This window comes from Sceloporus occidentalis, unplaced genomic scaffold (genome assembly GCF_023333645.1).
Source record: "Sceloporus occidentalis isolate IW3139 unplaced genomic scaffold, rSceOcc1.0.p SCAF_72, whole genome shotgun sequence".
Taxonomy (NCBI): domain Eukaryota; kingdom Metazoa; phylum Chordata; class Lepidosauria; order Squamata; family Phrynosomatidae; genus Sceloporus; species Sceloporus occidentalis.
Window position 1 is genome coordinate 567,519 of NW_028317052.1, and position 22,941 is coordinate 590,459.

Consider the following 22,941-nt stretch of genomic DNA (forward strand, 5'->3'; position numbering starts at 1 on the left):
TTTATTACTGATGGTTCTGCTCTTTGCAACTCATAATTTAGCTTTGGTTGATTGCAGTGTTTTTTCTTAATTGCTTGTTTCTAATGCACCATTAGGACTGCAGAGCTTAATATGTAGTATAGGATTTAAATACAAGTGGAGTAGGAAGGTGGCACATAGGGAGCCTAATTAAGAATAGGTAATGGTAGATCAACAACTGCACGGGGTCAGATAAAATGCATATTTAGACATGGACTAAAAAAATCAGTAATAGACCATAAAATGATTTTCAAGCAATATTAGGTTTTCTTTCTGAACAAAGAAATACTGGTGTTTTATGGTGTGCTCGTGTTTAGGAGACTCACATACAAGAGGTTGCATTGCAGACAAGCTATAGAGATAACAACATTGCTAAGTATAAACTACATGTTGTACTGGGAAATTAATAAAGGAAAACATTTTATTTGCATTTAGAAACCTTAGAAATCGTTTACAATTAAACTAGGGAAACTTGCAATTTTTTTTAATTAAGCGATTCATAAATACATAGTTTAGGACATAACATAACAATATATGGTGGTGAAAAAAGAAAAAAAATAATTCTTCCTTATTATTTACCAAAATAATCCAAACTAAACAGTAAAAGTGATGGAAACAAAAATTTGTTATTAAAAGCTCCAACCTCCAGTGTTGAATTATCCAATAGATGTGGTTGCACATACATGTAGGTGACAGTACATGATATACGGTAAGATAGCTTAGGCACACACAAGACATGCTTAACAAACAAAATATAGGTAGAAGATACACAGGTCCACATGTGCAACAACCGATTTGCACCTCTTTTAAAGCCCCAGAAGAAAAGCAGAGGATGTGGTGACTATAGTGGTCCTTTTTATTTTTTTCTTCACAGCGAAGTCACTGAACCTCAGGGCTTTAGTATATATATATTTTTTTTTTTATTATTTTTTTTTTTTATTATTATTATTTTTTTTTAAATTATCTTAAATTTACACTAGACCAGGCAATGCAAGATAATGCTGCCTCCATGGACTTTTCTTTTCTGTATAGTCGATCTGTATCGACATATGGCTTTTAGGGTTGTCAGCTTACCCCAAGAGTCTGGGCTATGTACATACATAAATGCATAATAACAATACATCATGCACATGTGTTGCACATGGTTAAGGAGTCAGCTGATCCAGACTTTTTATTTAGGCTTATTTTCAGGTATTATCGAATAAGCAGTTGACCAAATTTTCTGCATGTTTTCTTACTAAAAGGACTATAAACTGATTATACCATCATGTCATGCAGATAATCTGCACATTGTGAGACATTATTGTGCATAAATAGACTGGCGAAGAATTGGTACTTTCAAAAAAAAAAATCTTCAAAAGCAATGGTGTCATTTGGGGAGCAATACAAATGCCTGACCTAGTTTATTGTCAACCAAAAGGAAGGCAGTAGACTACATACCTGGACCTGGACACCAGAATACAGATAGATAGATAGATAGATAGATAGATAGATAGATAGATAGATATGTTTATGTAAGTATGGGCATGTGTAAAAATCTTTTTTGAATTAAAATATATAAACATTTAAATACATGATAAAGACATAATGTATGTCACGCTTTGATTCCTTACTGACTATAAAATGGGTTCCTTCATTTTGTTTTTGTTTTTTACATGGCTATATTGGCATAGTTGTGTTTTTTTAAAGATTTTTTATATTTATATATTGACAAAAAGGGATTTTTTGACAAGTGCTGTACTAGGTTTTTGATACAAAAAGCCTTAACTATGTAAAACAGTTTTAGCATCTTTAAGAAAATGAAGAGCTGGCATTTCTTAATTCCACTAGGGGGTAGTATTCTCCAAACAATATTGCTAAATTATCTAAAAAAAAATAAATTCTCAAAATTCTTATGACCTTTGTGAACTATTTCAGATAAATCCAAATATGTTCTATGGATTATCATAAGGAAGTGACAACAAAATAAAATGTGTCAATGAAAGAATTCTAAACAAACCAACAAAATTCATAATATTCTAGGAATAGCAATTATATGTTACAATTAAGCATCAATTATATGTCATATCATCGACATATAGACATATTGCTTAATAGAATAGCTAATAGACAATATGCTTTTTAATATCCAATGTATAAAATATAGACTATTTTTGAAAAGTAGGGGGGGGTGTATGTATGGAATGAATAACATATTCTTAGAGTTGCGTGCAACAACTATCCTTGATATAATAAAAAAGCATACTTTTCATTATATAACTAAAGTGATCTTAGCCAGAAGGTGGGGAAAAAACTGTCCTGTTGCCATAAGTGAATTTCTGGAGGTTCTCAAACTGATCCACTCCACAGGAAAAATCTTTTACATAGCCTCTAATATTAGTCATAGTTTTAATAAAATGCGGGCTTCATGCAGATAAATGAAGAAAAATTCAATTGTCCAACAGTGTTTCCTAAAAAAAGGGTATGGGACTACTACGACACAAAAAAATTAAATTTACCAGTTTAACCTTATTAATGCACTTGCTCCACTAAACAAAAGAACCCATAACACCGTAAAAATTACGTAAGTGTACTAAACTTGTTGTAAATATTCTTTAATTTCACCCAAACCCCTCAATAATATATGTGGACTTCTACACAGCCATTTTTGTATTAGTCTTTGCATTGACCTTAAATATTTAATACCAACATTATCCTGTTTCCTAGCATTCACATACAGTACATAATACATAATCATTTTGGAAACTATATTTACCCTGCATACACAATGATACCTCCGAGTTTTACATTTCAGAGTGATTTTCTCAGCTAGATTTTATTCCTGTTATTACTTTAATTTACTTTAGTGTTTCGTTGTCTGCTATTGAATTTTACTTTCCATCTGTTTCTGTTGATTCTTGTTACAATTATCCTTCATTAGCTCTATTCTTTGGTCTTTTATTCTATTGCTAAATGTTGTAGTGATCTATAACTTACAGTATCTTGCACATTAATTTATTATACTGTTGGGAAAAACAAATGTATAATTTTTTCAAATTTGTTTAAATAAGTTACAATGTAGCCAAGATATTATGTTGTTGTAATTGAATCATTGTTGCAATTACGGGTAGACAAAACATGTGGATATGGGAATGCTGAACTTGATGGACGCATGTCTTTTTTCAGCCTATGTAACTATGTAACTACATATGTGATGGAAAAAAAAGTTTTAAGTCAAAAGAAAATGGAGTCTTTAGTTGAATTTGATATCTTTTATTGGGTCAGCATAGAAAAAAAGTATAAAGTTACACATGCTTTCGGTACCTCAGAGGTCTGTTATTCATTCTTTCTAAGCTTTTAATGCTGGCCCAATAAAAGGTATCGGCTTCATCTAAAGGCTCCAGGGAATGTTGCGGAGATCAATATCTGTTTGGATATCCCACATTGTTAATTGTTTGTCTATAGCATCTGAGTAGATGGCAGGATATAGAGTGATGGAACCCAAGATGCAGAGTTCAAAGAACAAAGTCCAAAGGTTTCAAGCGAGGTACAGAAAGTTATATACAAGCATAAAAACAGATAAGGTTGCTGGTGTGCGTTTAAGATGATGCATTTCAAGGACATTCTAGATGCAGATGGATGCTCATTTTGTGACATAACCTGCTGCCTGAAAGAAAGCGTTGGATGCATCCTCCCCCAGATAATGGGAATCTGACAATAAGTAAGCTGCCAGAAGTGCTCGCGTTAACATCTGTTTATCAGGGTCTGCGTGATTGCTCTTCCCCATTAAGTTATTTAAATTTTCTCTTCTGCCCTACTTTGGTGGAAGCTGTGTCTGGCAGTCTTTATAAGTGTTGAGTATGGAGACAAGAAATAACTTCAGGACAGGAAATACATTATTATTATGCTAGTTATGGCATCCTCATGCTACAACCTTCCAAATTCGACCCAAGCCTACTCCATAAAGGTCCCACCATAACCCAGTTCTAGATTGCCTGATCTGCGAGCCAATTTCCACTCTGATCTCGGCCTTGCAATAGTTTATGCCTTCGGATTCTCCTTTGGTACTGCAAACTTGGTATAAATACAGACAAATACAAAGATAACAGAGCCGGCTCACTGCTGGCAATCAACCCTTTATACTCACCAACACCTGTAAAGTTCCATAAAAACAGCCATGGATCATCAATTGCAATTAGCAGACTGAGGCAATATTTTTTGATATCTTCCTCCATACATTGTATTTTTTACCACATGGATGGTGGAGCAGAACATTTTAATTTGTGAAACCAAACCATTGGATCAGTCCCTTTATTATATTTAGTTACCTAGCAACACGGTTAGCAAGGTTTAAAATAGAAAGAAGCCCATCATATTCAATCATTCCGAAATATCACTTTTTTCAATAGCACCAGAAGAAGGATGACCTTGTTAATTGGAAACCAGACTGCTTAATTAAAAAAAATCAGCTTTCAGACCTGGCATTTTGTATCTTGGTCATATAATAGACCAGTGAGACATTGAAATATTAACTTAGTGAAAGGTGTCCAGGTATTCATTGCTGTATGATTAAAGTATACATAGGCATGGGACCTATGTTTAATTTGCTGAAGATCCCAGCTCCTTAATGAATTGTAATGCTTAGTAGACAAGACATAAAGATAAAAAATGTAGTAATTAGATTACAATATTGAGAGTCTGCTATATGTTTAGCTATTATTTAGGGGATAGATTAATTTAAATTACTTTACATTTCTGCCTCATAAGCAAATACTCCCCTACTCGATCCTTACGTTCTTCCCATGGGCTAAGGCTCTCCTCCTCACTTATCACCTCTTCCTTTTCCCATCTACAAGATTTCACTCGAGCTGCCCCATATCTCTGGAATCTACTCCCAACGAACCGTCAGCATTCACCCTCCCTCCCGACATTCAAGAAACATCTAGAAACCCACTTCTTCAGAGAAGCCGCACCATCTTAGCTGCTAGAACTTCCCTGTCACTGATACAACCACCACACTACCTCTCACCCTTTCTCTATGCCTTATGTTTGTCTCCCCCTTCTCTCTCTCCATCTAATGTATCGGTTTGTCTTAGTCTGTCAATTCTCGTCTTGTCATACCCGTTGAATAAATGTGCAGTAATACTGCAGTAAAAGTGTAGTATTGCAGTTTTTTCATGTCCAAAAAACTGCATTGTTCTACAAACAAAGTGCAGTATTACTTCACAAAAAACTGCAGTAATTTTGAGGGAAAATTGCACTGCATATTCAAGGTGAGGCCTCACCATTGCTTTATAAAGAGATAAACTTATATTTTCATTTCATGATTTAATACTCCTCTTTATGCATGCCAGTACCTGACCGGCACTGCACTTTGTTGCTAAGTTTATGGTCTACAATTATACCTAAGTCCTTCTCATTTTCTGCTTTTCCCAATGCAATGCCCTTAAGAGTGCAAGTTGCATACTTATACCTTACACTTATCTATATTGAATCCCATCTGCCACTTATTTGACCAGCCCCCTAGTTTATCAAAATCATTCTGAAAAGACGCTATATCCTGATCAGACTTTTTAACCTTACCTAATTTTGAGAACTGGACCCAAGACAGAACCCTGAGGCACCCCACTTACCACAGTTGTCCAGAATTTACCATTAACAACAACTCTTTGCACCCTGTCACTAACCAATTTCTAATCCAAACACAGACATTTTCTCCAAGACCTATTTGTCCTAGCTTATACAATAACCGCTGGTGTGGAACAGTGTCAAATGCTTTTGCAAAATCTAAATAGACAACATCTACAGCAACACCCTGATCTATACATTGACTCACAACATCATAAAATGCAATTAAATTGGTCTGACATGATCTGTTCTTCACAAAACCATGCTGTCTCCTACTGATGATATCATTGTTCACAACATACTCCTGTATGCCATCTCTTAATAAACTCTGTAAATAAAGGTCTGTATTTCTCAGGCTCAGATTTGGATCCTTTTTTAAAAATGGGAACCACATCAGCTTTCCGCCAATCCTTTGGTACCATTGCCGACTGGAAAGAATTTTTGAAAATCACAAACAGTGGTCGGGCTATTTCTTGACTAACTTCCCGTAGTATCCTTGGCTGGAGCTTTGTCTACTTTAAGTGTACTTAAATGAATAAAAACTTTAGCTGGATTTAGCCATTCCCACAATTGATTTAAACAGTGTATAGCCTTTTAAATTAACTATCCAAACGTGGCATTCCTCCCACCAAGTTTCCGTAATGCCAATTATATCAAAATAGTTTTCATATGCAAGTACCTTTAATTCTCCCATTTTGCGAGCCAGGCTTCTTGCATTAGCTAGTAGACAATTTAGTTTGCCATTAGTTATTTTCTCATGAAAACAATCTGCATCAGGTGCAACCTTATTCTTTATGCTACTACTACCACCCTTCTATCTACACAAATATCCTCCCCCTTATGGTATAAATGTTGTATCTACAACAGCATAATTCGTAGTCATGGATACCTCCCCAATTACTTCGCTCTGGCCATTTAAATGTTCTGTATTTATGGAACAAAAGGTAACCTTTGGGCTGACTACAGCTCCATTGTTATTGTCCATAACATAGTTACGTAGTTACATAGTTATATAGGCTGAAAAAAACATGGGTCCATCAAGTTCAGCCTTTCCTATATCTGTTAATTTGTTGCTGTTGATCCAAAAGAATGCAAAAAACTCAGTTTCGCTCTTTCCAATTTTGCACTAACCAGGGAAAAAATTCCTTCTTGACCCCAAAATGGCAGTCAGATTTCTCCTTGGATCAATAAACTGTTTCCCCATAATTAAAGATTATATCCCTGAATATTATGTTTTTCCAAGTATTCATCCAGTTGCTGCCTACAATCTGAGCTTCCCATCGCTCCTTCTCCAACTTCCTTGGTTCTATATAAGGTATACTCCCTCTGTTTACTTCCTATCCTATTTAACCCCTTAAGGACCAGGCTGTTTTAACACTTTTGAGGTGCTCGTGTTTAGATGTAATTTTCTCCTCACTCATTTAGTATACCCACACAAGTTATATATTGTTTTTTTTTAAGAAGGGCTTTCTTCAGATACCATTGTTTTGATTATATTATCTAATTTCCCATAAAAATAATAAAATATGATGAAAAATGTAAAAAAAAAAATTCTGACTTTTACCCGAAAAATCTTTTACTCATCCAAAAAAGCTAATAAAAAAACCTGCTAAATAGATTCTATTTGTCCTGAGTTTAGAAATACCCAATGTTTTTGAGTTTTTTGCTTTTTTCTGCAAGTTTTGGGCGATAAGTACAAGTAGCGTTTTGCTATTTCAAAACCATTTTTTTCCAAATCTGGTAATTCTTCCCCCCATGTGCTATTTTGGGTATCTTTGAAGCTGGCCAATGCAATTTACCCCATCAAACCATATATTTTTGAAAACTAGACACCTCAAGATATTTCAAATGCTGATATTTTAACCCTTTCCATGCACTAATTCTACTACCACCCTTTGTCAAACTTTGTGGTAGTAATTTATTTTATGTTATTTTATCACTAAAATTGCGCTCCTGGTATACATCACTATCTAACAACACCCCAATATGTGTTCAGCAACATCTCCTGAGTATAGTGATACACCCCATGCATGGGTTTGTTGGGTTGGTTGGGAGGTAAAACACCACATTTAGGAATTGAGCATTTTTTAACTTGGAACTTTTAAATCTGGTCCTACTGGTCCCATGTCCTAATAGGGCCATCTTTGAAGCCGGCTAATTCAATTTACTCCATCTAACCATATATTTTTGAAAACTAGACACCCCAAGGTATTTCAAATGGTAGCATTTTAACCCTTTCCTTGTATTCAACCTGCAAGTGGAGCCAGCGTTCTCTAGAGGGTCTGGAGACCCTCAGGTAAACTTTTCCAACTTTGTAATTTTTTTACAGGACGTGCAGTGGCGGTTGTGACCGCCCTCCTGGGGTGAGTGTTCAGTGTCATTGAATGCCTCGTGATTGAGGCATTTCAGCGACACCATTAAAATGGGCGTCCACCACCATGCAGTGTATGGCGGATGTTGACGCCCCGGGGAGGGGCCAGACATGGTCCCTGATACTGATCTCGGTGTTGCTGAATGCCTTGACTTCAAGGCATTAGAGCAACATTGTTTAAGCAAACAAAGTGATCATAGATCACTTTTTTAAGCTTGTTTTAATGAAATGACGTGTCAAACACGTTATAGGTCGTTAAGTGACCGTTTTTCTTTGACGTGCCTGACCCATCAATGGAAGTTAAGGGGTTTATTTCCTTGCCCCCCCCCCCATTACCTAGTTTAAATACTCCTCCAACCTTCTGTCCATCCTATCCCCTAGCACAGTAGACCCTCTTACATTCAGGTGCAATCCGTCATAAAGATTGTACCCAAGTGCAAAAACAGCCCAGTGCTCCAAGAACCCCAAACCCTCCTTCTTACACCAAGTCTTCAGCCACACTTTACCCTCCCTGATCTCCCGTTGTCTTTCTGCAGTTGCGCGTGGCACAGGTAATATTTCAGAAAATATTACCTTGGAGGTCCTTTCCTTAAACTTGCTACCAAATTCCCTGAACTCACTCTTTAGGACCCTCCATTTCCCACTAACTTTGTCATTGGTGCCAATATGAACCAAGACAGCTGGATTCTCTCCAGCTCCTCCCAATAATCCCAATAATCTGTCCACATGATCAGCAACATGCCGAACCCGAGCACCTGGAAGACAGCAAACTGTCCGGTTGATGCAATCCTTGTTACAGATTACCCTGTCTGCCTTCCTAATAATGGAATCCCCTACCACCACAACCTTATGTAATATAAACTGAGATTATAGGTATATGTGTCAGAATTCCAAATGGCAGTGCCTGATAAATAAAACTTATTAATATATAATAAAATGCAGTTAAAACAAAATGTTTTCCAACATTGACAATTCTCTGTATTCCATGTGGTGTTACAAGACACCCAAGGTGAATGTAATCATTTAACTTGAAATATGCATTTCTGTAATTCCCCACTTATAATATTTATTAGCATTTCTCAGAAACCAAATAATGTTATAACTTGAATGTCAATCCAGTCTCCCTTCACTAATTTAATGAGAACATCTTAGTAGTAACAAAGTGATAAGTACTATGATATGAATGACTTAATACCTGTTCGACATTATCCACCAATTTCAATTTACATTAAATTGAACAACAGCTAATATTTTCTACTCATTATGTTTAGAACTTGTCTCAGTTTAATCACATTGAAAGGATCTTGAAAGGGGTTGCTGAATATACATTTTTAAAATGAAATGTAAAGAAGCATTTTCACTACTGTATATCTGAGAACTGAAAGTTTGGGATGTTTAACTAAAGGAAGAATATATCTCCTAGTGATCATAGTGTCAGTCAGAGCAATGTTATTACCCCCCCCACCCAATTTTGCACATTTGCAAAGTTCTATTAATGAGGCATTCTCCTATTTTATGTTTGCATACAATTTGTTGGATTTGTTTAGCAAAATTAAATGTGCTTTATATCCGCTTGTAGGTAAAACTCTTAACATGACCCTGGTTAAGATCATGTAAGAACACATTGTGTGGGTTTTTATATATTTATATGGAAATAACCGATATCTTAAATAAATAAATAAATAAATAAGCATATTAATGTGTATTGTTGTATAGTTATACTAACCTGACAGTTTGGTTTCTTTGAAATATAGGTTATTTTTCATAAAATAATTGTTTTGCATGGGGTGCTAAGACCTAATGCATCATTCCCATTAAACATATTTGTGTCTTCTATGTTAAGGGTCTGGCTATTGAATGCATTTTCTTTCTACATAAACTTTGTAATTTAAATTCAAGTACAGATAATATATATATAGATTACAATAAGCTTAGTTACAAAGTGTCTAATGGTCATTCTTATCAACTCTCTTCACTGTCAACGCAAGCTGTCAGAATGTGTATTTGGTAAGGAGAACAGAAATGGCAATAAAGTTCCCTAGTAATGTTAATTTGACATACTGGATCAAACATATGGTGCTAACTCGTCTTCTCTCTTGAGAAAAAATAGTTTGAATAAGTAATGAAAATACTGACAGTAAGAAAATCAACTCCTTGTATCCATAGCTGATAAGGAAATATTTTGTTGCTCTTTTTTCTCTTTAAAGAGAAGCTTGGGATAAATGAAGATTCATTGTGGTAATTGTAGTAATTAAAGATTAGTTCCAATGGGGGAAAAACATTTTTTTCCATGAGCACAAAATACTGTGTTGTATACAGCAATATAGGTCAGCATTGACAAAAACCTGGTGTTACCTAGTTTTTGTCCTATAAACTACCTTTATCTGTAGACCTGTAAGAGTAGTGATATTACAATACCATCACACTTGCTAGTCAGATATTGGGAAGTTAAGTAATACATTGTGAAAGTGGACAGACATGTAAAAATGCAATTATGATAAGCTCTTTAGTTTTAGGATATGGAGCCCAGATGCAGGAGACAGTCCATGTACATGTGCAAAGAAAACACTGAACCCAATTACTGGAGATAGGGACAACAAATGGGATGGCAAAATGGTGCACAAGGGCAAAAATAAATATACGGTAGCGAGGAACAAAGAGGGCAAAAACAGGAATTGTACTTAAATGAAAACAGAGGTCGGGGGTCATAGCAGTGGATCGTAGTCACAGGCAAAGGGTCAAATCACAGAAGGTCTGGAACCATAGAAATAAAGGGAAATATCACAGCAGCAGAACAAGCTATACTAGCTGGCAACTCCAACTCCAAATGTATTAATGTACAATATCCCTGGGGTCTTCACTGATTGCAGCTGTACAAAACACTAGAAGCTGTATATTGACATTAGAGGCAAAATAAAGTCATTGTACAGGAATAGGAAATCGGTTAAAATCATGAGACAAGCCATGTTTAGCAAACAGGAACTCAAGGCTCAAGCCAGGTTTGATACAGATGAATTGTAGATTAAACAGTAGGAAAGCACACTCAGAGACCAACAAGCTGACTGGTTTGACAGGAAACAATCTTGTGGCATTCCATAGACCGTTGATTTAGAACTGAACTCACAAGACTTTAGGAAAGGAGAGCACTGCTGTCCATGGAATTTCCTCTTCTTTCCTCTTGCAAGCAACAGAGCGTAAAAGTAAATGTAGGAAAAATTGAGTCAGGGAAGCACAGGATGAAGGTATGGAGACCCTGACTGGTTTACTTTCTAAATCAGCCTTGTAGTTTCAGCTTCGTTACCTCATTACCTAGGATGCATACTTAATGCCTATGTGGTTGAAGTGTGTGCTAATGTAAGCAGATACTTAAAATCTGAGATGAAGTGGCCTTTTTAAAGTGCAGCTTTTTAAATAGAAATGTATGGAATCACATAACACGGAATTCCATAATCTCATTTCATTACGCACAAATGACTGTTTAAAATAATTTCCACAGATGTCTAATTTTGGATATTGTTGGTCCTGTTATAATAAGAATTAATGAGAGATAGAGCTTGGATATCCATTCCCTTGCTCCGTCAAATCTTTTATTGAATTGTCCAAGAATCGGACTTTACCTTGGCAGCACAGAGAACGTTATGTCTGCTTTAATCCAATAATCTGCACTTCTGGTGGAGGCCCAAAATATAATCATTTGACTAGCATCGCTATCTCGAACGTGGCCTGACGACAGAAAAGTTGCCAAGTAATTAATGATGTCATTCACAGTGACTTAGTCATTATGCTGCCCATGAAATCATCTGATATTGGGTGTTTTGTTCTAAAGAAAAAATATTATTAAAGATGGTAAAATCAAACACCTTTTGATATACAGAAATCCTGTGATACTGGTTTATAGACAAGCTATTTCAATGAGATGTCTGTTCAGTACAAGAGCATCACGTTAGAATGTTTTTAATTGTATTTTCTTTTCAAGATCGTAAATTCTTACTGTTTTTGAGAATGTGTAAAATGCATTCATTAATTATCACTAGAACTTTCTTGTCCAGGTTTTTCTAGTAGGCTTATGCAGGTTATGGATCAGATCATATAAACTATTAAGAATCAGTTGGATATGCATTAAACTAATCTCATTGTAGGATTAGTGCAACAAGCACTACTACCGCCTCTGATTTCTTTATCAACTCATTATATTATTTTTTTGAGAATTCACTTGCCTGATCACTTATCTCTCAAAAATATATTCCAGGCTGTTTTAGAATTCACATTTTTTCCTACATTTTAACACAACGCAATGAAAAGAATTAAAATGTATTCATTTTCAGCCAGTATATTCATAATAAAGATACCGTACCTGGTGGACTGGTGCCCAACAGTGTCTCCACCTCACCTCTGTTAGGTGGCAGATATAATCCTTTAGCATGTGGCTACCTTCTGTGCACAGGCAGCCGCATACTGAAAACGTCTTTGGTGCAGATTTCAAAGTCTAGCGTGCATCTAGATAGTAGCTCTATGCATGCTGGCTATAAAGTGTAATAGAACATTTTTGTACTGCCAGTTTGGTCCCGGAAGACACAACTGAATCATCTGTACAGATATTTTTTTTGTTATTTCACCAACTCATTTTGTCAGATAATTACTGGGGAAAACTAAAACACTTTTCTACATATGTAAATCAAAGATAAATGACACTGCAACAGAAAATCTACTTCCCCTCCCTTATTTGACCTCCATGACACTGTTCTTTTCTGGTGCTCATACCTTTCTCTCAGGTTACACTTTCCTTTTTTCTTTTTCCAGAAACTCATCCTCTCTGCTTTCATTTATAGCTGATGTAACCCCCTGAGCGGGCGATGGGAGAGAGGTATATATAGGGCAATATACTCCCCCCATGTTTTTTTGTGTTGCTCCCTACTCCACATTGAACTTGCATGCCCTCGGATGTGACTGGAGTTGTGTCTGGTCAGTGGAGTTAACTCGATTGTCTACTCAACTTCTTAGTGAATAGACCCATTAAACACCTTTTGTTGTATACAACTGTCCTAAATGTAATGTGAACCACTGGAGCCTGCATCTTATACATTATATTGTATCATCAATAGTTTCCCATTAACAATTACACTCTAGATTTTGGCACTTGCTATTTCATGTTCCCTGCTCAAAAATGTTTACTGTTTTGCATTTTCCTATTGTAATGTTTTGACTGCATTTCCTTTATGAAGCTTGCAACTATATAGTAAAATATCCCGAATATCACAGGTCAAAAGGGATCATTTTCTGTTTATGAAAAATCTGGCTTTGCAGCAATAAACTTCTCCCAATAGATTTGTTTTTGGCACACAGCATGTGGATGGAAGCAGCTTAGTGACATTTGGCTAACCAAGGAAACCAAAGGTTTATGCATATTGCATAATTTCCTTAGTTTTCCGGATATGATATTGTCACAGTAAGTACCCTGGAAAAAATGAACGGCAAAGATTAGCTTTAAACAACAACAGAACTTCACAAATAATGCTTCAAGCATTCTGCTAAAAATATATTTGAAAATGTTTCTTTTTTAACAAAAGAAGCAAAGGTGAAATAAATCATTGCTCCTACAACAAAGTATTAAAACTACCACTGCTCTCCGCTTTGGTTTTTTGGGCTAAGGCATTGTGATCGGTTTAAGATGCTTTGTGAAAATAACGCTTCTATGCCAGAGAGTACTATTGCATTTGATACCTATACTGTATTATCCATATTTTTACATATTTATGTTTTTACATTTAAAACATGTTTTGCTTATTTTCTAGAACATGTAATCATGACATCATGATATAGCAAGATGATGTGATACAAAGCTTCGGGCCTGACAGTATTCACCCACGAGTACTGTGCTGAGTCAGGAAATAAGTGAACCTCTGTTTCTAATCTTCCAGGATTCTTTTCTTTCAGGAATTGTACCAAAGGATTGGAGGAAGGCAGATGTGGTCCCTTTATTCAAAAAGTTCAAACTCTTTGCCTGAAAATTATAGACATGCGAGCTTAACTTCTGTGGCTGGGAAAGTATTTGAAGGGCTATTAAGGGATAATATTCAGGAATTCATTGGGAAGAACAGTGTTATTAGCAAAAATCAGCATGGTTTTAGGAAACATAGGTCCTTACTATGAAGAAGTAAGTAGAAGTGTCGATCAGGGGGTTGCAGTGGATGTAATCTACTTGGATTTTGCCAAGGCGTTTGACACGGTTCCACACAATAGGTTAGTATTCAAACTGAAAGAAATTGGGCTAGATGCAAATTCTTGTTCTTGGGTAGAACATTGGCTTAATTATAGAGTGCAGAGAGTTGTTATAAATGGTAAATTTTATTCAACATATTTGTAAATGACCTAGAAATAGGCATTGAAAGTCATGTTTCCGCGTTTGCAGATTACATCCTAAATGGTAGTGAATTAGGGATAACAACAAATGAGAAGGATTTGGGAATTGTTATAGACAACAAACTTGGAAACAATGTGCAATGTCAGTTGTTAAGGCCAGTAAGGTATTGTCGTGTATAAAAAGGGGGCATTAATTCGTGGGATAAAAATATAATTTTGCCTCTGTATAAATCAGTGGTAATATGCTGTGCAATTTTGGGCACCTATTCTAAAGAAGGATATCATAGCACCAGAAAGGGTGCAGAGGCGGGCTACAAAATTAATAAAAGGAATGGAACACTTTAGTTATGAAGAATGGTTAATTCATTTAAATCTGTTTACTTTGGACAAACGGCACCTCACAGGGATATGATAGCATTATATAAATATATTCAGGGCCAATACATACCTTCCTCTCAGTATCTAACTATGTACCTATGTAATGTTGACTAATGTATGAGGGGGTGCATTTACCTAACTAACATATAGCTTGCAGCACCCAACTTACACAAGTCTAACACTTAAACTACTGTAGAATATTCTTGTATATGTGACTTTAGAACTCTGTGTCCCATTTTACAGTGCTTAATCTAACCACTTGTGGCCATTTGTGCATGAGTGTATACATACATGTTCCTGTACAACCAGAAGCTATTTAATACTAGCCCCTTTACCTGGGCCGTAGATGAGGAGACTGTTGATCATCATTGGATGGGCCCTAAAAAAGAAAGATCTGTATTTTTCACCACATGTTTTGCATTCTTTAGTGTCTACCTGGTGGGCAGACATCTTTACCAAAGCATGCCTGGATTGACCACATTTTCCAGGCACCTTCTCACCCAAAGGGGAATTAACATACAGACTGGCACACATATTTACACACTTGCTACACATACTTATATTAACAAACATTCTAGCACACTCATGCCAGTGTCCTTACACATACTTTTTCTAATGGCATGATCTTTACATATTTCCCATTTCCAAGAAACTTTCCCTAGATCATGCAGTCCCATCCAACTACCCATCCCCTTTACCTTCTCCTACTGGGATTTGTGCTACTGGAATGTTTAATCTACAAGTAATCCAACAGCTTTCTTTTGCTGTAACTCAGCGGTGTCCAAGTTTTTTCTGCAGTGGGCCACTTCATCAGAATTGTATACGTGCGAGGGCCGCACTTTTTTTTTCACTGAGAGAAAATATGGCCTTTAATAAAATATGCAGATTAAAATAAAGTAAATGACACAAAACCTTTACTTTTCCTCTCACTGATTTCTGGGCCTACAAATTCAGGATTCTGGATAAGTAAAAATAAAATAGTTCTATTTATTTTAGGGATGCACTAAAATGAAAATTCTGGACCAAAACCGAAAATTCAGGGTTCACTTAGCCGAAACTGAAAGTGACCCCCCCACACACTTTTAATAAAAGTAAGTTACACACCAAAATTGTACAAAAAAATTATATATTATGATTGTTAACAGCAATCTCAGGCATACCCAGATTCCAGCATGTACTGGTTGGCTGGGCATTGTATTTTTTGTCCAATTTTAGTGTGTAACCACACTTTTATTAAAAGTAACACACCACAATTTGGACAAAAAAAATCAACAAACACACTCTTTTTATACCCAGGCAACCAGTGAATGCTGGAACCTAGGCATGATGGGACTGTGATTGCTGTTAGCAGATTGCTGTTAGCAATCACACTCCTATCATCCCAAGTCAGCCAATACATGCTGGTACAGGGTGGCTGTAAGTGCAGACCCCATACTGCTGACAGCATCAATACACAAGGGGGGCAGCTAGCCAGGTTTCAGCATGTACTGGCTGACTTGGCATGATAGGAGTGTGATTGCTAACAGCAATCACAGTCCCATCATGCCTAGGTTCCAGCACTTACACATCCATGCTATCACACACACACTCATTCATTCATTCACAGATTCATTCCCTCAATCAGACATTCTCATTCACACAACCTAACCCACCCCCTTACCTGCTCTACAGCTCTCGATGCCGCTCACAGACTTCAGCAGGGGGCACGGCCTCCCTCGTTCTCCCCACAGAGGAAGCAGAGAATAGACCCTCCCACAAGTAAGCAGCAGGGCTTGTGATCCTGGCTACCAATCTCACGCGGGCCGCATGTTGGACGCCCCTGCTCTAACTCTTTGCTTGTCTGTTTTCTATCTGCCGCCCAACTTAATCAAAACTATGATCTCCTAATCATTATTATTATTGTTATTGGCTCCTCTTGGACTTCACTGCAGCTTTTGATACTGATAACCACCCATTCTACCTTAAACCCTTCACTTAATGACACCCATAACACTGTTATGACTCTTTGGGTCAAATCTTATTGATTGACCATACCTTCAACATCTCCATTTCTTACACTTGTTCATCTCCTCTATTGCTCTCCATTGGAGAGTTATCAGGCCACACATGCCACTGAAGTCCTAATATCCACTATGTTTTAAACACCCAGTCTCCAAAGTTACAATAAGTAGGTCTAACAACATCACCCCCACATAGAAAAGCACTTTTGTTTAAATAATATTAAGACAAAGCACATTTTTAGTTCAAGTACTCTAACAGTATGATCTTAGAAAATGTATTCTTTTTTTTGTATTGTCATTTCTATGAGTTTTCATTTTTCTAAATAATCAAATTAAAATCTTTGTAAATGTAACAATTGAATAGAGATCAGGTAATTGCTTTACAGAATGAAATCTAAGGCCCATAGACATATCGGTGTTGAGAAAATGGGGAAATGATTTTATGGATCAAATCCAGAGAAGAATAAACAACATTTAACTTGTCAGATAATAGAATGTGCTTCCAATCTTTACCATTTTTGTTTATTTCCAATGAGAGAAATGTAAAACATTTATTCACCTTCCCCACACAAACAGATTACAGCCTTTCCTTGAAACATACATAATTCACATGGAATTGCGAAGAATAAATACATCCTTTCATAGGTTTTACAAACTAAGAGCTATTTTAAATAATGTTCTAGTCTAACCATCATGTAGCCAAACCGAAGAGGCAGACGATTGTATAGTATTTTTGGAACTGTGGTACTACAATATCCTATATTGACTAGGAAGAGCAAAGGGACTGACTAAAGACATGCAATCAAAAGGGAAGCATTTTTTTAGTAAAAAAAGAGCAATTTTTTTCTTTTGTCAGATCTGAACAATATTCAATTACAGCAATAAGATTTATCCTAACGTAAACAAAAACTTAGTGTCACAATTTTCTGAGCCTCTAAAAATGTCATTATACCGATCATCTTTTTTAAAAAAACCATGATGTCCCTTTTGGTTGTATGTGGCCTTTTAATGGTATCATGCTTGGAATATACGATGGCTATAGTGTATCACAGCACAGGTGTTCATAACATCTGGTCTGTAAAACTATATTAATTATTAAGATTTTTGCCTATTAAGTGAAAATGTAGGAATAACTACAAGTGCATTAGTTCAGTAGCTCTCCTCAGTTCTACTTATAGCCATTTTTGGTATAATTTCCAATGGTCTGGTACCAGTGATTCAAGGAAGTATTATATCACCAGACCTAGGCTTTGGGTCAGTTTTTTTCAAATTCCTTATAATTAACCCTGCTCTGATAAGACACATTTTTTGTTCTCTATTGGTACCAGCATAATGACTGCTTCATCAGGGTACGTTAGATGTTTGGTTAACGAAAGTCTAAGAGAGGTTTTCTGCTCATCTCCGTTCTTCATATCCCTTGTCAGACCTTGCTTAGAGTATCATGCATAGGTCTGGCAGCCCATCTCCAGAAGAATATGGACATATTTGAGTGAGTTCAGAGGAGAACTATCAAAATGGTAAATGGTTTACAAGTAAAACTAATCAGGAAAGACTAAGCTATCTCAATATGTATAGGTAGGAGAAAAAACGAGAGGAGGGAAATGTGATGGAAACATTTAAACACTTAAAGGGAATTAACAGTATAGGAGTGAGATTTATGTCAAAGGATGGGAAAGGTTAGAACAAGGAGGTCATAATCCAAAAGTAAAGGATCACAGTTTAGATGTAATGTAAGAAAGTTTTACTTTGGTAGAACAGGTAAAGGTTAATACAGTGAGGAAATCATGGGTTAGGTATAAATCCTAACAGAATAGGTGCCCTCTAAAGATCACCAAGACTCACAACACACACAAGAATATGCCGTTGGTGCCTTGGATTAAAAATGCGGTGTGACATTGCGTCTTATTGCTTCCTCGCAACGCTGCCGGTGTTATGCGGGACCTAGGACAACACGGATTATGCACCCACAATGCAGAGACGGTAGCGTAGCACAGCACAACGGTTATTGGAAGTTCCACGGTCGAGGCAAGCCAAAGTCGGGGCAGGCAGCACAGGATCAAGGTCAATATACAAGCCAAAGTCGGGGCAGGCAGCACAGAATCGAAGTCAGAAAACAAAGCCAAGGTCAGGAACACGTAGATCAATCAGAATAACTCACGATAACCCAGAGATACACAACAGTGACTCTTTGAACGGGCAATGCACTAATGGGACAGGAGGTTTAAATAGGAAGAAGGGCGGGAAAAACCATAGAAACCAAAAATAAACAAATGGGGAAGACGTCATTGCGACCGGCGCCACCTAATGGCGTCGGCGCGGAAAGAACAAATATAAACAAAACGACATCTACGTGTGCTACACCCGCGAGTGCCGCGGGTGTGCCACACCGGCAGATGCAGCCGAAGTCGAGCCCCGCGAACGAGTCGCGGCAACCCGCTCATAACCTTGCGAGTACCGCCGACTCGTCGCGGCGGCTCGCTCATTACAACTGGTGCGTCGTGGACGCGCCACGGCGGCTCGCATGTTCTCATGCGTCCGTCGTGGGCGCGCCACATCGACGCGACCCTCCGTCAGTGCTCGTGCCGCGCGCACAGTACACCGAGAAGACGTGTGCGCGGCACGTCCTCTCAGTGTACGTGCCGCGGGCACGTCACACCGAGAGGACGGGAGCGCGTCATCGCGCAAGCGCCGCCTACCAGCGGCAGGCCGGCGAGGGACCGCGGCGGACACGGCAGGTATCACAGCCGGCATGTAATGTTGAGCTCTGGAATAGGATGTCATAGGACAAGCGACACTCTGCAGTGAGTTCAGGCACACTGCTGGTAAGAGGCATATCAGTCATCTCCCCAACAGGCCCTGGTCCTCCAGCAGCAGGCGGGCCAGCCATCTCAGAGGAGTCACCTCCAAGCTATCTGCGCTCTGGGACCTACCTTGCTTATATGTATTGTCGGCCCTGGGTGGAGGCGACTTTTTATCCCGTCACCTGTAATTTGCCGCCCTAGGTATAGGCCAACTAGGCACTGCCCTACATCACTCAACTGGACTGGACTTTCAGTAAATTTATAAGGTTTTTAATTGGTGCTGTTAAATTATATGGCCACTATCATATCACTTTGATGTAAGTTGATGTAATTTATTTATTTGAATATTATCATTATTTCTTCTAAAGCACAGTAGGAATGATTTTCACACATATACAGATGAGAATTAAGATATGAAACTGTATCTAGGGGCAGTCAAGTCTCTGTACAGGGAAACCTTGTCTAATTAAAAAGCGGCTTATTAAAAAATGTACATCAATGGTAGCTGTTCAATAGGCCATAAACAGCTGCTTAAAATCATATGATTGGCACACTCAGGTGCAGTTCTTTTAACCAGGGCCGGACTGGCCCACCGGAATACCGGGAAATTACAGACTCTGTTTGGAACACCTATGGGTTACTCACTGGCCTTAAAAAAAACCTTGGGTGTGAGTGACTTCAGCTGACAACATACTGTGAGATTTGGTGTGGAAGAACTTGATTGGCCCCCTGACATCAACCACATTGAGCACCTTTGGAATAAACTGGAACAGAGATTGCGAGCCAGGCCTGACCTCACAAAAGCTCTACTGGATGAATGGGCTACAATTCCCATAGAAACAATCTATGGAAAGCCTTTCCAGAAGAGTACATGATAGTGTCTGTATGTAGAATGCAATGTCATAAAAGTGTCACTTCAGACCTCGGCTTCCATGGTCCCTAATCACTACACGCTGGCAAATGATGCAGAGTGCCCGGGATATGACATCATCCACCATGCTCTGCATCAATAGCTGGCGTGTAGTCATGAGGGGGCAGTAATGCGAGGTCTGAAGTGAGAGACCTTGCGCTCCCTTCCCAGTATGGGGGGTGGAGGATGGAGGAAGAGGTAAGAGATGGGGAGAAAGGGGAGTGTATGTGTACATATGTGCGTGTTTGTAAGCTTGTGTGTGTGTGGGTAGGTGTGTGTAAGAGCAGTACAGGTATTTGTAAGCTGGTGTGTAAGGGCAGTGCATGTGTATATGTGTGTGTGTAAAGGTAGGTGTGTGTAAGGACAGTGTATGTGTAAATGTGTGTAAAGGCAGGTGTGTGTTAGGGCAGTGTACGTGTATGTGTGTGTGTGTAAAGGCAGTGTATGTGTGTGTTTATGGGCAGGTGTGTGTAAAGTCACAGTGACTGTATGGGCAGTCATGTGTAAGGGCAGTGCATGTGTGTGTGTAAAGGCAGGTGTGTGTAAGGGCAGTGTATGTGTATATGTGTGTTTATGGGCAGATGTGTGTAAAGGCAGCTGTGTGTAAAAGCAGTGTATGTGTATATGTGTGTTTGTGGGCAAGTATGTGTAAGGGCAGTGTATGTGTATATGTGAGCAGGTGTGTGACAGTGTGCAAGACAAGACAGTGTGTATGGGTCCTGGGAGGAAGGCTAACATTAGCCTTTTTTAATTAAAAAAATCTCTGCTACTCTTCCACTGATACCCAGCTAACATTATGTTGGACACCTGGCTGGCTGAGAATCATAGGGATGATGCTCAGCCAGCATCATGAAAGCAGTATGTCTGGCTGAGCCTCTTGGGAACTCAATGTGTTGGTTTTAAGTGGCGATGCAAGCGTGACATTGTAAAGGGCAAATACTTGTATTGGTGAGTTCTGCGAGAGCGATTTAAAAAAATGGGTCCCTCTTTCACATTTTGAAATGTTGGTTGGTATGGGAATATGATCTGTTCAGTACAAACACCATGGCTATGGCTTCTCTGGATAGGAAAAGAGATCAGGACTGAGTAGGTCACCTTTGATATTTTTAATATAGTCTATTTTTATTTCCAACTTATAGTCAACACATATATGTTTCAGGCCTCCTAGATAGAATACCTTTGTTCAGATGCCATTCCATACAGCAATAGAATTATGTTAAAAGACCAAGGTTTACTAAAGTACCAATTGCAGTTATCATGAAGAACTCCTGTGAACCACTTCTGAAAATGCTGCTCACATTCTCTAAGCATAAATATACTAAAGAATATAACTATAAAACATTAAGAAATTCCAAACTTTTTGACATTGTAAAAACAATATGAGATTTTTTGTTTATGTCCGGTAAGTGCAAAGGTGCAAGATTCTACAGAAACAGAAAACTGCGATCAATCTTTAAATTTTAAAACATCCTAACTGGCCTTTCCAGTGACTGCTTTATTTTTCTATTAATTAGTGTGTTTTTGACAAATTTTAAATTTATTAAACTTCCAGTCTTAACTTTAGCAGCTGTTCACCAGTGATTGTAATCTTGTTCTTTCCTTCTGCTTAGTAACAAGAGTTTGCCGTTGCTGTTTTCCTCATGATACTATGTTTGATTGTTTCATTGAAATGTAATTAAGATGCCTAAATTATATCTAATGCTTAACCCTTTACTAAAAAAGACCCAGTTTTGTTGTTGTAATGGCTAGTGATTCAAAAACATGTGTAATGATCTGAAAACCTTTGATCGCTAAGGTGACAATTGTGTCCATGGATCCTGGAATGGCCATCAGGCACTGGACTGGTGCCTGACAGTGCCTCTTACATATCCTTATCACAAAGCCATACACTGACAAAGGTGTAGCACACAGTTCCGTGTTTGTGATTTATTGACCCGAGGCCAGATTTTACCTCTGGTCTGGTACTGCATGGATATACTGATATATGGACATGGGATGCCTGCTGTAGTGGCAGGAGCAAAACAAAGTCCTTTGCAAATATAATAATCCTGAAGTAACCTCACAGAGAACCTAAATTTCCTGCAAAGTTGAATCCTCATCCAACAGTGACAATATGGCAAGGGAAGGAGCTGGTACACTGCCGACACTGATGGTGCTGACCAGCCTATGGGCCCACAAGGTACGGTGTATAATAGGTTATGACATACTAAAACGATGTCCATTTCCCAAGGCCTCCATTTCATAGTGCATAGGATCTATGAAACAGGATGTGTCAGACTCCTCCTATAATAAATTAGCCTCTCGAGCCACCCTTATTCTTATCTGCACATATCATATTCACAGTTTATACTATTAATGGACATATTTCTAGCAGGCCACTGAATGCATAAGTTAGCTCTGCAATTCAACGGCAACTTAAAAACAAGTTAACGTTTGCCTTATTCATAGGTTATTGCCATAGAAAGGCAAACTTCTTAAAAAAACCCTGCGTGATGT